The sequence below is a fragment of the Dreissena polymorpha genome, chromosome 15 (assembly GCF_020536995.1).
Source record: "Dreissena polymorpha isolate Duluth1 chromosome 15, UMN_Dpol_1.0, whole genome shotgun sequence".
Lineage (NCBI taxonomy): Eukaryota > Metazoa > Mollusca > Bivalvia > Myida > Dreissenidae > Dreissena > Dreissena polymorpha.
The window spans coordinates 64,180,210-64,196,586 of record NC_068369.1 but is presented as its reverse complement, the minus strand read 5'-3'; positions in this window follow the sequence as shown (position 1 = coordinate 64,196,586).

Below are 16,377 nucleotides of genomic sequence, written 5' to 3'. Positions count from 1 at the left end.
AGGTTGTGATGAAAGTTTTTAGGGTGATGGTGGTTGTGATGGTGGTGATGGTGATTGGAATGGTGGTGGTGATGGCGGTGGTGTGGGCGATGAAGACGATGGTGGTAAGGAAATATTGGTTTATATGCGTGTTGGTTGTAATTGTGATGGTGATGGTGGTGTTGGCGGTGATGGTGATGGAAATGGATGTGATGGTGGTGTTGGTGGTGATTTTGGTGGGGATGGTGATGAAAGTGAAGGTGGTGTTGGTGATTGTGGTTGTGGAGGTGATGGTTGTAGTGATGGATCTTGTTGAGATGGTAATGTTGAAGGTGGTTGTGGTGGGGATACGCTGGTGATGGTCATTGAGTAGTGGTATTGGTAATGGTGGTGGTGATGATGGTAATTGTGGTGATGGTTACGGAAGTTGGGTTGGTGGTGATGGTGGTTACAATTGTGTTGGTGCTGCTGGTGGTGGCGGTGCTTTAGGTGGTAGTGCTTGTGATTTTAGTGGTGGTGGTTATGGCGATGGCGATGGTGGTGGTGATGGTGGTGTTGATTATGCTGGTGATGATTGGGTGGTGATAGTGAATGGGATTAAAGTCGTGGAGGTGGTGATGGTGGTGTTGATTGTGATGATAGTGTTGATAGAGATTATGGTGGTTATGGGGGTTGTGATAGTGGTGGTGATGATGGTCATGGTGATAGTGGTGGTGATGATGGTCATGGTGATAATGGTGGTGATGGTGGTAGTGCGAAAAATAAATACAGGGCATAGAAACATACTGCAAATGCCTTGCGTCTTTGTCATCACTTAGTGAGTCTTGACTTTCTTTTTCCGTTAAACGACACAGGTGGTTGGCGTGTGGCTATGCTTTTAATTAGTAAAAACATCATTTCGAATGAAGAATAATCAAATTATAACGAAAAATCAACTTCTAAAAAAAATAATAATCAAATAGTTAAAAGTTATATACCGGTATATAATATATACTGATAGTGAATTTTTATGTCCCCCACTATAGTAGTGGGGGACATATTGTTTTTGCCCTGTCTGTTGGTTGGTCTGTTGGTTGGTTGGTTGGTTGGTTGGTTTGCGCCAACTTTAACATTTGCAATAACTTTTGCAATATTGAAGATAGGAACTTGATATTTGGCATGCATATGTATCTCATGGAGCTGCACATTTAGAGTGGTAAAATGTCAAGGTCAAGGTCATTCTTCAAGGTCAAAGGTCAAATATATGGGTCAAAATCGCTCATTTAATGTACACTTTTGCAGTATTTCAATATTCAAGATAGCAACTTGATATTTGGCATGCATGTGTATCTCATGGAGCTGCACAATTTGAGTGGTGAAAGGTCAAGGTCAAGGTCATTCTTCAAGGTCAGATGTCAAATATATGTGGCCAAAATCGCTCATTTTATGAGTACTTTTGCAATATTGAAGATAGCAACTTGATATTTGGCATGCATGTGTATCTCATGGAGCTGCACATTTTGAGTGGTGAAAGGTCAAGGTCAAGGTCATCCTTCAAGGTCAGAGGTCAAATATATGTGGCCCAAATCGCTAATTTTATGAATACTTTTGCAATATTGAAGATAGCAACTTGATATTTGGCACGCATGTGTATCTCATGGAGCTGCACATTTTTAGTGGTGAAAGGTCAAGGTCAAGGTCATCCTTCAAGGTCAAATATATGGGTCAAAATTGCTCATGTAATGTCACTTCTGCAATATTGAAGCTAGCAACTTTATATTTGAAATGCATGTGTATCTCATGGAGCTGCACATTTTGAGTGGTGAAGGGTCAAGGTCAAGGTCATTCTACAAGGTCAAACGTCATATAGGGGGACATTGTGTTTCACAAACACATCTTGTTTTCAGAGAAGTTGATTTACCTTTTTAATTTAATTATTTTTCATTCAAAATGATGTTTTACTAATTAATATCATAGCCACAAATTAAACAGGTTAAACACAAATAATTGATTAAAATACATGTTTTTATGTATATTCGAACAATTTCTTATAGCTGTGTCCATGTCCCTCTGTGCATTTGATAAAGCATATAAAATAAAAGTCAAACACGGCGAAAGCAATACGCAAGGCACCAAAAAAATTGGTTAATCAAATGCAACTTTACCATTTGAAATATGTAATATTACCGTCACACCGGGCTGGTGATCTTATTGCGTTCTTACGGTGTCCTGACTAGAACGCCGTGGGATCGTCGCCAGGACGGCTTAGACGTATAAGAAAGTAAATGAAAACGCATGTTGCAGTTGTTTCACAGACAAGATGTCAATAACAAAGTGTGGACGACGTGACGTCGATGTGGTCGACCTTCCATGTCTTGTGCGAATCGAACGATTCCAAACTAGTAGTATTGCGACGTCGTTGTCAAGATTTCAGCCTGGTCCCCCAGAGCACTTCAATATTTCTCGTGTCCATGCTTGAGCATAATTTGTTTGTAGTGATTTTTTAGGGTGGTGGGGCGGGGGGGGGGGAGTGTCTCGGAGGAGCCACTCAAGCATTATTTTTTTGTCTTATTCCTGAAGTCGTTTTGACCAGCCTTCAATTTTGCCATAGACTGGGATTTCTATACCAAAATTACTCTATGTTTTCGGACACTATGTTTTCGGACTCCCCTTTTTTAGAAAAAAATAATTAATTTTCGTGACTCTTAATTTTCGGACATACAGGTTTTCGTCCATAATTAATGACTAAGTTTTCTGACAGTATATTTTACAGCGCTATTTTACCAAATTTCGGCCCTGTTTTCGTTATCTGATGACACTTCGATTATTTGGTTTTACAACCGGGTTAACGAAATAAAACCTGGCAGATGCAAGCCTGAGGGTAATGGACCATTACATTTGCGTTATTGGGTAAATAACCTTGTAAATCGGTATTAAACAATGGTTTCGCCTGGAAGCAGTTCTCATTAAGATAACTTTGACAAATACTAAACGCTCCAAAGTTTGATGCACCCCATTGCAAGTTTTTACGAAGAATGGAAGGTGTTAGACAACAACTATCGGAAATGAACAAAGAATTCATAGTTTGCTTTTTTATTGCGATAACTACAGGTTCATAATAGAGAGTATCGATACATCACATGCTCGCCATTGAACTCGTTGGTCCAAGTTAAACCTTGTATTAACTTTCTGAATAATAAATTAAGCATTTGGAATTATTTCTAATGCAGTGCAAACATTACAAGTTAAGTATTGATGCAAAGCATTAAAGGGCGTCGGGAATTTCAGTGTAAAAGGCACTCAATGAAGTTACATGGAACGATTTTTTTCTACTGTAAATATTAATATATTGGCCGATTATTTTAAACAAAATAGAAAAAGATACTGGTATAACCATTATCTATGATTTTGTGTTATAACAACCAAATAACCATTATTTATGATGTGTTATAACCCCCAAATAACCATTATCTATGATTTTGTATTGTAACTCCCAAATATTTCATAGTTCACTTTTATTTACATTGGTTTCCTTTTTAACTGGTATCCGTGTGCAGTTTTCATTGATGGAACAGAACTGTGTAGGTTTTAAAAAATCTGCTTCATCTTGTAAGCGTAATTTCATATTTTTCTCAACTTTAAGGGGAGATGATTCTGAACTTATTCTTACGTTGCTCATTTACGATAGGGGTTGAGTACTCATTGATATGGAAACACTGTAAAAGTTTGAAAAATTTTTTGAATGAAAACTGTAACTTGTATAAAGAAGCTGCATTTCACAATACTTTGAAATTTAGTAAAAGATCATAATAAATTTATTGCTCCGATATTCATCATTTTCAATAGGGTTCGAGTAATACTGATATAAAAACACTTAACAAGTTTGGAAAGATTTAGACGAAAGTTATGAAATCTTTTAAACAAGTGGAAATTGTTTATTTTGTAAAATGTAATAGAAAAAAGTCCATTTTATTCCTTAAGTATCAAAGCTATTGCTTTCATACTTGCAACACTTACTAACTATCATAAGGGGACTGTGCAGGCAAAGTTATGTAACTCTAGCTGGCATTTTGACAGAATTATGTGCCCTTTTTATACTTAGAAAATTGAAAATTTGGTTAAGTTTTGTGTTTAGGTCAATTTTATTCCTTAAATATCAAAGCTATTGCTTTCATACGTGCAACACTTATTAACTATCATAAGGGGACTGTGCAGACAAAGTTATGTAACTCTGACTGGCATTTTGACAGAATTGTGTGCCCTTTTTATACTTAGAAAATTGAAAATTTGGTTAAGTTTTGTGTTTAGGTCCACTTTATTCCTACAGTATCAAAGCTATTGCTTTCATACTTGCAACACTTATTAACTATCATAAGGGGACTGTGCAGGCAAAGTTATGTAACTCTGACTGGCATTTGGACGGAATTATGGGCCCTTTATACTTAGAAAATAGAAAATTTGGTTAAGTTTTGTGTTTTGGTCCACTTTACCCCTAAAGTATCATAGATATTGCTTTCATACTTGGAACACTCGCAAACTATCATAAGGGGACAGTAAAAGGACAAGTTGCATAACTCTGGTTGTCATTTTTACGGAATTATGGCCCTTTTTTGACTTAGTAACTTTGAATATATGGTTAAATTTTGTGTTTCGATCCACTTTACTTTTAAAGTATCAAGGATATTGCTTTCAAACTTCAAATACTTTCATGCTATTATGAGGTTACTGTACCTGGCAAGTTAAATTTTACCTTGACCTTTGAATGACCTTAAGTCTCAAGGTCAAACTATTAAATTTTGCTAAAATGGCCATAACTTCTTTATTTATGATTAGATTTGATTGATACTTTGACAAAACAACTCTTACCTGACATACCACAATAGACTCCACCAAAACCATCCCCCACGCCCCCCTCCCCCCCCCGAATCCCCCCCAATTTTTTTTAAAGATCATCTCACTAAAGACCACCACACCCTCACACTATACCCCCACCCCACCCCCATTTTTTGAAACGGTTAAAAAACACAAATAATTATATATATTTTTTTATTTTTGAAATACCGTCCAACTATCGCACCCAAGAATCCCCTCCCCCCACCACCCCCACCCCCCCCCCCCCGCCCCCAATTTTATATATATATATATTTTTTTTTGCATTTTTTTCCCGCATTTTTGGAAGATAATGTAATAAATGACCACACCCCCACACTATACACCCCTCTTCACTCCACCCCTCCCTCCTTTGTGATTGAAATTGAGAGTCCCTTCACCTTTTAAAAGAAAATAGATGAGCGGTCTGCACCCGCAAGGCGGTGCTCTTGTTTGCTAGGTGAAATAAATTGTTGTTTTATTTAAATATTGCAATTTATTCTTATAGAAATAAAATAAATTTTTGTTGCATTTTTTACAAGTAAACGCCAAAGTTTATTTTAAATGTGGGCTCATGTTTTGCTGACCAATGACGCTGGTAGCTGTGGAAGCTGTTATATTCATGACCTCCGCATATATTACACGCCGTTGGCTGGTTGGGCCAAGAAGGCCTTTCAAGGTTCTGAAAGACTTCAATCTCTTGGCTAATGCCCTCCAAAATCTCAATAGATTCCATTCCGAACTGAAAATACACGCAGGATAAACATGAAATTTTATTAATAAAACATAATGTCTTTATTGATTTTAGTCACAAAAATGTGGTCTTTTGGTAAATTAAATTCATGATCGTATTAAATGTTATCTAAAGCAACAATAGTATTCTGGTCTGAGAAAATGTAGATATCCATAATTATCTCCATTGTAGGTAATCACATCAAATAATTCCTAGACAATCAAGTTACATATGTATACTAGAATGAACCTGTGATGAATGAAGCGCAAACAGTAAATATGTATGATGACATCTCCTCGCACTGAGGTTAACCCAGAAAAGATTCAATACTATAACAATAACTTTATCAATTAACTTGAAGTAACTATATATAGACAAATAATGGTTTAGGAATATAAGTATTCCTTTTTTATTTAAGCAAATGTTTCGTTAATCATGTCTTATTAAATTTAAATGAAAATAAAATAAGCATCCTGGTCTGGATGCGCATAAGTTTCCAGGATAACTCCCATCGTAGGTAACTTACAAAAAATTGTAATTCCTAGGCATTTTATATCTGGAAAACTATTTTTGCGTCAAAAATCATACAGATTTGATATTCAAAAGCAAAAACAGACTCCACAGAAATAGATGGCATCCGTACTCATCTATTAACACTAAAATTCAACAAAACCTGATTTAAAACAAATGTTATTTTTAAATCTAGCAATAGATAACTCATATTTAGATTTCATAGAGAAACCGTAGTTACAATATTTGATATTTTCCGCAAAATAATGGTCTCATTATATATTATATTAAACATGCATATAATGGCTTTATGTATTTTTAGTAAACTAAAATTTGCATTTAAGAGGACTTCTACCCCTTTGCATGCAACATGCAGCCAAAGTATTTCTATACCCCCCTAAGGCCGGGGGCCCATTAAACATACCAATTTGTCTAATAAATAATCATAATTAGACACCAATTTGATATAATGGCAAATTTTATCATGATGAAATGAAACAGTTACATCAAACACGATGTAATTACAATTAATTATCTTAGTTATTTATTTACATAGGAAGACCATTCAGATGAGATGATCAATATTAGATAATACACCATCGTATTATTCCAAATACATGAAGTCGATTTGATCACAACAACGAAAACAGCTATGCTTTTCAAACAGCCATTATTTTAATATAATTTACAAAAAAAATCCTTCTATTTGACACCATTTTTAAATATGGGATCAGAATTGAAATATAGCCAATATAATATTTACACTTCAGTAATACACTATGTGAACAGAATTAAACAATTGTACTGAGCATTTAAACTTAAGTCAATATTTCGTGTGATCACAATAAAACGTCAATGTATGTACATTTACTGCAAGATAATAGTGTTTATGAATATGCATCAATGCTTCTGTTTATAACAATGCAACTACATCATTATGAATGTGTACGTACACCACTACGTTATTTAACCGCAGTTGAGTATCATAATTACGTATTTACACTAATAGCACTGCATTATGTAATTGCAATGATACGTCAGTATTATATATTTACATTAACAGCACTTCCTTTTGCGATCACCTACAAACAGCGTCTCTTCTAACTTAATTTACAGTTCGTTAGGATCAAATAAAATTAAAACATCATCAATATACTATTTACACTAACCAAACTACCCTATATGCTCTTCAAAATCTTCAAATCACAAAGATCGAATAAAATTGAAGATCAATACTATTATATTTACACTATCCGAAATACCTTATGTGACAATAAATTTACAAATCACTAGGATCGAATATCTGCTTTGGCTTAACCGTTCGTCCAACTCGTGTACGGTATGGTTGTCCGTTTGATACGGGATCAGGTATTGTTTCACATGCAGTGTCAGAATCTAGAAAATTTGCAGTTTCTATATCTGTTTCGCCTACGATTTCAGTATTTTGTGAAACTGACTTGTCACCTACACATTACATTTGAGAATGACATTTTTTTAAATGGTCTACATGTACAACTAAAAATTTGTTTGCGCTTTGATGCTCAATTTTATAGGTTACAGATGTAACCTTTTTAAGCACCTTATATGGTCCTATCCAGGCCGGATCCAACTTCTGATTTGCAGTAGTTGGATACCATCGCCAAACCATCTCACCTTCGCTAAAAGTTCTAGGTTTTAAGCCTTTAGAATAATATTTCTTTTGTCTCGACGCAGCTATTTTTAAATACGCGCTTACCTGATTGAAAGACATAGCCATAGACAATTTGAGCCATTCTACATACTCTGAAGGATATAAATATGCCACTGTTCCTGGGATTTGTCCTAACATGACGTCAACAGGGAGTGTTATTTCCCTTCAAAAATAAAAGTAAATTAGGACTAGATTTTGTACTTTCGTGACACGATGCTCTGTAAGCCATCATAATAAATGGTAAATGGTCATCCCAATCATCTCTGTTATCGTTCACATACATGGTCAGCATTGCTTGTATTGTGCGATTATGCCTCTCCACTAAACCATCTGAACGGGGATTGTTTGGAACAGTTCTAGTTTTTTGTATTCGTAAAAGGAGGCACATGTGCTGAAAAAGTCGGGATTCAAATTTGGGACCTTGATCTGAATGTATAATTGTGGGAACGCCATATCTACAAATGAACTGAGTAACAAGTGTATCAGCAACAGTAAGTGCTGTATGGTCTTTGAGAGCGAGCGCTTCTGTAAATTGTGTGTAATGATCCGAGATCACAACAATATACTGATTCTCATAGCTTGTTATTGGCTATGGTCCTAAAATGTCTAATGCTGTGCGATCAAGAGGTTGATACGAGATATCTTGCTTTAGTTCTTATTTTCCACAATCTGGACCAGGTTTCCTGCGTGAACACATTTCACATGAACTAACCCATCGTCTTATATCACTACAGTAGTTTGGCCAATAGAATCGTTTCTTGATAGAAGCTAATGTTTTGTCTCCACCTAAATGTCCAGCCAATCTGTTTTCATGCAACTGTTTAAAAATTTCAGACCTAAAGGTTGATGGAAGTACAAGTCTTAAGCCGTTTTTACCTGTTCTCCATAACAAATTGTCCTTTACAGTCAGTGTTTCCCATAAACTCCACAAGATTCTTACATTTTTATATATTCATTGACCACAGAAATCATATGTAATTTTCTCATTGTCCGATTCAAAACTAATTGTGATTTCACCATGACCTACAATATTACTGCCATTGGCAGCGGATAAGGTTTGGCTTTTTTTTTAAACTATTGAGATCAATACCACATTTTCTAACAAATTCAGTAGACAGAATGCTAACTGCAGAACCGGAATCTATTAACGCTTGGCATGTGTAACCTAATATAATCAATTTTGCAAACAAGCATGACCTTTTGATATAGTTAATCACAATGTTTTGTTGCCCTGGATGTGAACAGACTGATTGATCGGGCGCAACATCAGTCATAGCTATTTTTTTTTATCTCTACGTGGACAATAAGGAGCAATATGTCCCTTTTCGTGGCATTTGAAGCATTCCCTATCAGACATGTTAGTGCGTTCACGACTATTTGACCTACTTCTAACTTTCAAAGTTTGAGTGAGGTTTTGCAATAAATTTGCTATATCCTTCAGTGTTACTTCTTGTTGGTTCTGCTTTATTTGATTACAAGACTCATTTTCATAATCAAACCGTGGTTTTCGCATTATTCCTTGTGAACCCTCAAACGCTTCAAATTCTGTTGCTAGGGCAATAGCAGCATCTATTGTACTAAGATGTCTATATTGAACATGACTTAGCAGTTCTGGTCTAGTGAGACCATGCACAAATTGATCGATTACATACATCTCCCTAGCATTAGATTGAACATTCGGATAAGCCTTCGTACTCTTTTTTTGAAGAGCATAACCAAATTCTGTTGCTGATTCAGACCTACTTTTTCTCCTATTTCGAAATTCTCACCTAAATGCAGTTTCCCTTTCAACTGGATTGAACCTTCTATTCAAAACTTGAACAATATAATCATAGTTGTCCAAATATATGGGATTGAACTCACTGAGTAACCGTTGTGCATTACCCTTTAAACTCAATACTAGTTGTAGGGCTTTTTCTATGTTTGACCAATTGTTCCAACGAGCTACATTCTCAAAATGAACAAAATAATCTTGCCAATCTGTGGATTGTCTATCAATTTTTTTTGGTTCCTTAGCTTTTCGCATGCTGTGATATGTTTGCTTTGACATGCGATCTTGATCTTGTGTGCTGTGGTTTTGGCGTAAAGGCATGATTTGGGGATGTGCGATAGATGTTGATTCATCTGCATGATTGTTCAGCATAGCTGTTGTATAAGTAGGACCACAGTCACTCATAGTAGGATTTAATCTACTGTATTGAGTATGTGACATATGGTCAATGTCTGTGTCCATGTGTAAGCTATGTGCGTTCCTGTGGTGTAGCGTGCCAAATGTCATATTATCAGACACCGTGTTGCTTTGTATGAGAGGTGTTTGTCCACTGTGTTGTGTGTGATACATTGGGTGAAGTTGTGTTTCTGCGTGTGGTTCCGAATGCGATTGTCTACTGCGTTGTGTGTGAGACGTTGGATGCATATGTGTGTTACTGAGAGGATTGTTTGTATTGTAATGCATCATATTCATTCGTGCATCAGACCTTTGATCATATGTGTGTGTAATCGGTGTGCTTTGTTGGCGTAATAACCTGCTTTGATATGTGATGGATACAGGTGTTTGTTGGTAAGTGTTTGGCACTGATGTTTGTTGGTAATTGTCTGACGCAGGTATTTGTTGGTATTTGTTTGACGCTAGTGTTTGCCTATTCGTTTTTGGCATTGACAGCGTAGCAGCCATTGCGTGTGGGGGTTTCTTGAATGAACACAGTGATATGTTATCATCATTCATTGACGCTTTTGACCGTGCAAGCCCTGAGAATTTAACTTCCCTTGTTTCTCCCAAAGGGATCCACCATGACAAAGAGTCACTCATTGCCATTCACTTCGTGTAATAGGAAGGCAAGACTTCCTTTCATTGCAATTGGTCAAATGTAAAATTCACCAAGAGTGTATAAATTTAATAATTATAAACTTGTATAGCTATGTCTATTTACTAGTTTCAATTGGTACTCCCAATTATGTATACCCTCACTTATACTAATCAATCAACCAGTGTTGATTATTGTATTCACAAAAGATCTTTAACAGATGCTACGCTTCAGTTGTGTCTATTACACAGCACAAGACTGCTCGGTGCATATATGAATGCACTAACCCGTCTGTAGCGTGTATCTATATGTAAACCTACATGAACCTCCAACTAAACAAACAGTTTTATGACAATATAGTTTATTAGTTTTAGAACGGACGAGCCCCCAAAATGTAACAGGCTTATTATTTGTTCTCTCCCTAACCACCTGTTATCCCAGGTTAAATTACATTTGTAATATAAAACATAAAACAAATGCCACTATATGCAGTTTATTTGAAAGAACATGCCAAATACTACATTAAAGCGCACATCAATAGACTTAATGTTTTAATTGATTTATTGGAGAAGAGAAGGGTATAAATATTAATTTACACTTATAGACCATACATGATTTTAACTTACTTTTTAAGAATAATAAAACTGACTCAAAAACAATAATCTTAACCAATAAAATGTCTAACTGACTTGTTCGCTTGAACGTAGGCAGGAGCTGCCTTGAGTTTCGTGTGAGAAGAAGCAAAGTTGCATAAATATCACTGGCTTATTTATCCTAACAGGCAATAACACAATGGAGGCACTGCCCTAACTTGAAATACAAAGTAACAACAATCAAAGGTTAAATGCATTAGGTTCAACATAAACAAAAAGAGATGTCTGGCCTCCTCTTATTTATATAACTAAACACCATGAAGTCCACGAGTAATAAATGGTCAGCAAATTAAGTACACTAGAAAGACTGGTTACATGATAAAATAAGACTGGAGACTTGATTGTAAAATAGACTTCTTAGTGTAAAATAATCATTCCCGCTACACGTAATCTTCTTTTGAAATGTGGTCATTTTTTACTGATGAGTAATTCCTTTCTATTGATGGCTATTGTGTTTCTTTAAATTTATCCCAAGAATCCATATACTCGTAGGCGTAAACACAATTTCTCAACAAAAGTTGTGCATTATGTTTTATTTCTGAATGAAAGTGTTCAAACGATTGATAACCACTTTGTGCAAGGTTTTCTGTTAATGTATCTAACGATGATGGAAGAAAACCAAAAGAGTCAATGAACCTGACATTTCCTATAAAAAAAAACTCACATATTTTTCCATAGTTTGTGGAATGCATTGAAGTTTATGCTCTTTGAATGAGCTTATGCTTTGACAAAGCAAATGACTATCAAAATGTTTGAGACCATGGAAAATAACTGGTATGAAATTGACCTGTTTTCATTGCAAGTTTCAATTAAGGTAGCGCACCTCTAATGGGCACATATCCAAATATAATCTAATTAATTATTTTCTTAATCAGCATCATTTCACTGAACTACATGCAAATTTGTAGGTAGGCTTTCCATGATTTAAAAAAAAAATATACCGATTTTTTCAAAACCACCCCCACGCTCGGCTTTTGTCCAGTTTATTTTCACCCCTGGGGTATGTAAAGGTTACATAATTCATTCAAATTTCCAAATATGGGCATGCAGTTGGTGTGTACAGATGCTGTAAAGGTGTTTAAAGTTTAAACAAGATGAAATAAGTATTCTTTTACAGACATTTATTTTTTACAAATTTTTATCTATGGAAGAGCGCCATGAAATGTAAGTGATTTCAGCCAAGTAAAAATTGGGTCGGTTAAAAACAAAGTGTCATAAAATTCAAAATAGTATCGTTTAAGTCCTATTTTAAACTTAATTTTTATAGAAACACTATATACAGCAAAAATACCAAGAACTAGACAGATTTACCTTTACTTTTTGAAATAAAAATAAAAATGCAACATGCATGGTTCGTATTTTCAACAGTAAATCACCCAATTTCGCCATAACGTTGTTTTAATTTTAATAATTGAAGAATGTGCATAAAAATTGCAACATATTTAACAATAAATATAGCTTATATGCCATATTAAATCAAATTACGTTAGAAAATAAATAAAACGCGTCGCAAAAAAGTATACGTCCTCGGCAGGATTCGAACCTGCGCGGGAATATCCCAAAATATTTCTAGTCTATCGCCTTAACCACTAGGCTACGGCACCTAATAGTAGGCTCTTCAACCTTCGAAGAAATCGCGGAAAATCATTAGAGGTGCACTACCTTAACGTGTTTAGCTCCAAGAAATTTGCCTGTGGTATGATCGTGATGTCTGGTCTTTTTTATCTGATGGTGTAAAACATTTTTTGCATAGAGAGCAATGTTTAGCCAATTTAAACGTGTGTTCCTCGATTGCGGTCAAATTTAGCGGTTTTATATCGTTACACTGTTCTTCTATGTTTTGAGCTTCTCTCAATAGACATTCTATTAGCTTTTTAGGTGCATCGATACCTCTGTACAATACAGTGTCTTTTAAAAAGTTGGGATCTGATGATATCACTTTATAACCAAATGAACAAGGTTCTAAGAGTTGCGTTTGAATAGTAGTACCTAACTATGCTGTTGTGTCTAAAGGTTTCTTTAAAGTTTCAAAGTCAGCATAAATGACGTAAGGTACACGTTATGTCTTTTCAAAATCTTTGAATTCTAAGAAAAAATCTTCTTTCGTTGGTAATTCAATTTTTTGTTCACCGTGTACTTGACAATATAAACTATGTTCTTGTAACAGTCGTTCATATCTAAACCCGTGTAAACAATACGGACAGTAATGCTTTAAGTTCCTGGTTGGTTTACATGTCTAAGAAAATTATTGAAATTGGTAATCAAACAGTAATGTGATTTGTTTTCTTCATGTAACATCAACACATTTATATGATGTAAGCAATTGCTTTGTTTTGTGATTCGAAGAGGTATTTTATCCTTTTCTTCATATCCAAAACATTTACTGACATAGATGGGTTTTGTTTTTCAAATTTACTAATTTCATTGATAGGTGTTCGAAAAGATATATATTTAATTCGTGTTCATATGGTTCATACTCACTTACCAGAGGTGAATCTTTAGGGTGTATGGAAGCGAGACAGCACCAGAGAAAACATTTTTGATCTCAATTTCTAATATTAAGAATACTTTGCACATGTCGCAATTTCTTAGGTAACTGTAAATAACTTGAACCTTTTATTGGTCTGTGTTTCAGTGTGAATTTTCAAAGATATCACTTTATTTAGTATCCAGCCAGATACTAATGTATTCTTCAAAGATCTTAAACATTTTATGATAGGCTTCATCTATGTCCTCCTCATTCAATGTTTCTTCATTTAATGCTGTAAAGGTTATACCCCTTAAATGCGGTTGTTGGTGTTCTTGTTCTCCATCTTTTATATTTTTTTTGTCAGAACCACCTGAACCGAAATATACCATTTTATAGCTTGTTGATTTAATCGAGCTCTTACGAAATTAATAACATCCTGTTTTGTATTTGCAAAAGATGTTAATAAGTCGTATTTTTCTTCATGGTGTGGGTATAACGTTCTGTCTTGAATGTGTCTCTTTAACGCATTTGTCATTGAATAAGATTGCTCTCTTTTTAAATTTTCTGTACTTGCAGACGTCGCATAACTGGGTATACATGGACGTTTGCTCTGCTAGATGTATCTTCACTTGATGATGATGATGGTAATGATGATGATGATGATGATGATGATGTTGATGTTGATGATGATGGTGATGATGACGCTTTTTCAGACGATGTCAATGGTAAATTTTTATGATTATGTTTTCCCTTTTTGTTATGTTGTAGCAGGTTGTCTTTTCTGTTTGTTTTATAGTAACAGCAATCTCAGTTAAAAGTCATGTTATGTGGTAACACATGTCGAATTAAACTCCGCTTTTCGCTAAACGTTGATTACATTGCTGACATATAAATTCTTGTTTATGTTGTTTATGTTCATTCGTCTCATCATTAACATTTAATTTCCTTTTCAAAGAGCATATTTCCTCTTGTAATGTTTCAGTAATTGTAGACGTCGCATCACTGTGGTCTACACGGGCGTTTGCGTTTTAGATATATCTTCACAGATTGCTCTCTTTTTAAATTTTCTGTACTTGCAGACGTCGCATAACTGGGTATACATGGACGTTTGCTCTGCTAGATGTATCTTCACTTGATGATGATGATGGTAATGGTGATGATGATGATGATGATGATGATGATGATGATGATGATGGTGATGATGATGACAGACGATGTCGTTGGTAAATTTTTATGTTTGTGTTTTTCCTTTTAATATTTCCGTAGCAGGTTGTCTTTTCTGTTTGATTTAAAATCACATTGATCTCAGTTAAAAGTCGTGTTATGTGATAACACATGTCGATTTAAACTCCACTTTTCGGTAAACTCTTGTTTACATTGTTGGCATATGTATTCTTGTTTTTGTTGTTTATGTTTATTTGTCTCATCATTTATATTTAATTTCCTTTTCAAAGAGCGTATTTTGTCTTTTAATTCCTCAACAAAATTTTCCATGTTAACAAGTTGAAGAGTAAATCCAATATGACGCGTGTACAAATGAAGAGCGCACTTTTATACCAATTTATTCTTAGCACCTGACCATCCTGGCTCCAACGACAAATATGGTTGTTTCACAAACAATGTCTGCTTAATTTTCAAGTCACGTTTGGTATCATTTTTAACAAATGGTCTTGATTTTGATTCATTTTTATCTCGTTTTCTACGAATTTTACTCATATTTTTATCATTTTCACTAGTTTTTTGCGTTTGTGAACACAATTTACACCGTTTTTTGTCGTTTTTGATCAGTTTTATTAGTTTTTTGCATAAAATTGTAATCATTTTGAACAGTTTTTGGAGCGTGATGTTCATTTTTATTCGTTTTTAATTGGTTTTGAATGCGATTTTCATAATGTTTTTCAGATTTTAATAAGAAATCGTATTTTGTTCTTGCAATAAGAACTAATTCATGAGCCATTTTTGATATGGTTTAATAAGTATAATAACTTGTTTGAAATATTTAATTAACAGTTCTTTCCTTCGTTTAAATGATAATCCTTTTGCACCCAATGGTTGTATATCATTTTTATATCGCTTCAACATTTTTATACCACTCTCCGATATGATTAAATTTCCATGTAAAGCGTTGTACATTATTTCATTAAGAGCACTCATTTGTTTTTAGTTGGTCGCGTTAGCGGCCTGCTAAATTTACAGAGCATATTTTGCAAATCAGTATGTGCTTATAAGCCTTAAGTACGGTAAGAACCACAACTCACTCTGCAAGGGACGATTACCGCTGCCTGCCTGCAGCAGACGACACAGCAGTGAGTGTATATACCCTCTAGCCATGAGTTAATATACCAGCTTGTAAGTCGACATTGGAAAGTCTAGTGTTTATCATTGAAATCTGTACATATTTGCTGCTTTCAGGAAAACGGGGCTTAATGCACGTCAGATAAGATTAGCCTGTGCACACTGATAAGCCTGTGCAATGCGCATAAGATAATCAAGGACGACAACAGCGAACAACTGCAGTGCCTTCAGCGCTTTGATGTACTCCTGTAACCGTATATGGTCTCGCCTGAGTTATTTTATGTTCGCGTTCTTAATCCAAAAATATACACTCATGACAGTTACTGACAAGTGTCAAAACACAACTTCGCCTAATTGATTCCGTCTATAGTCTTTACATGATAATTTAAACCCTG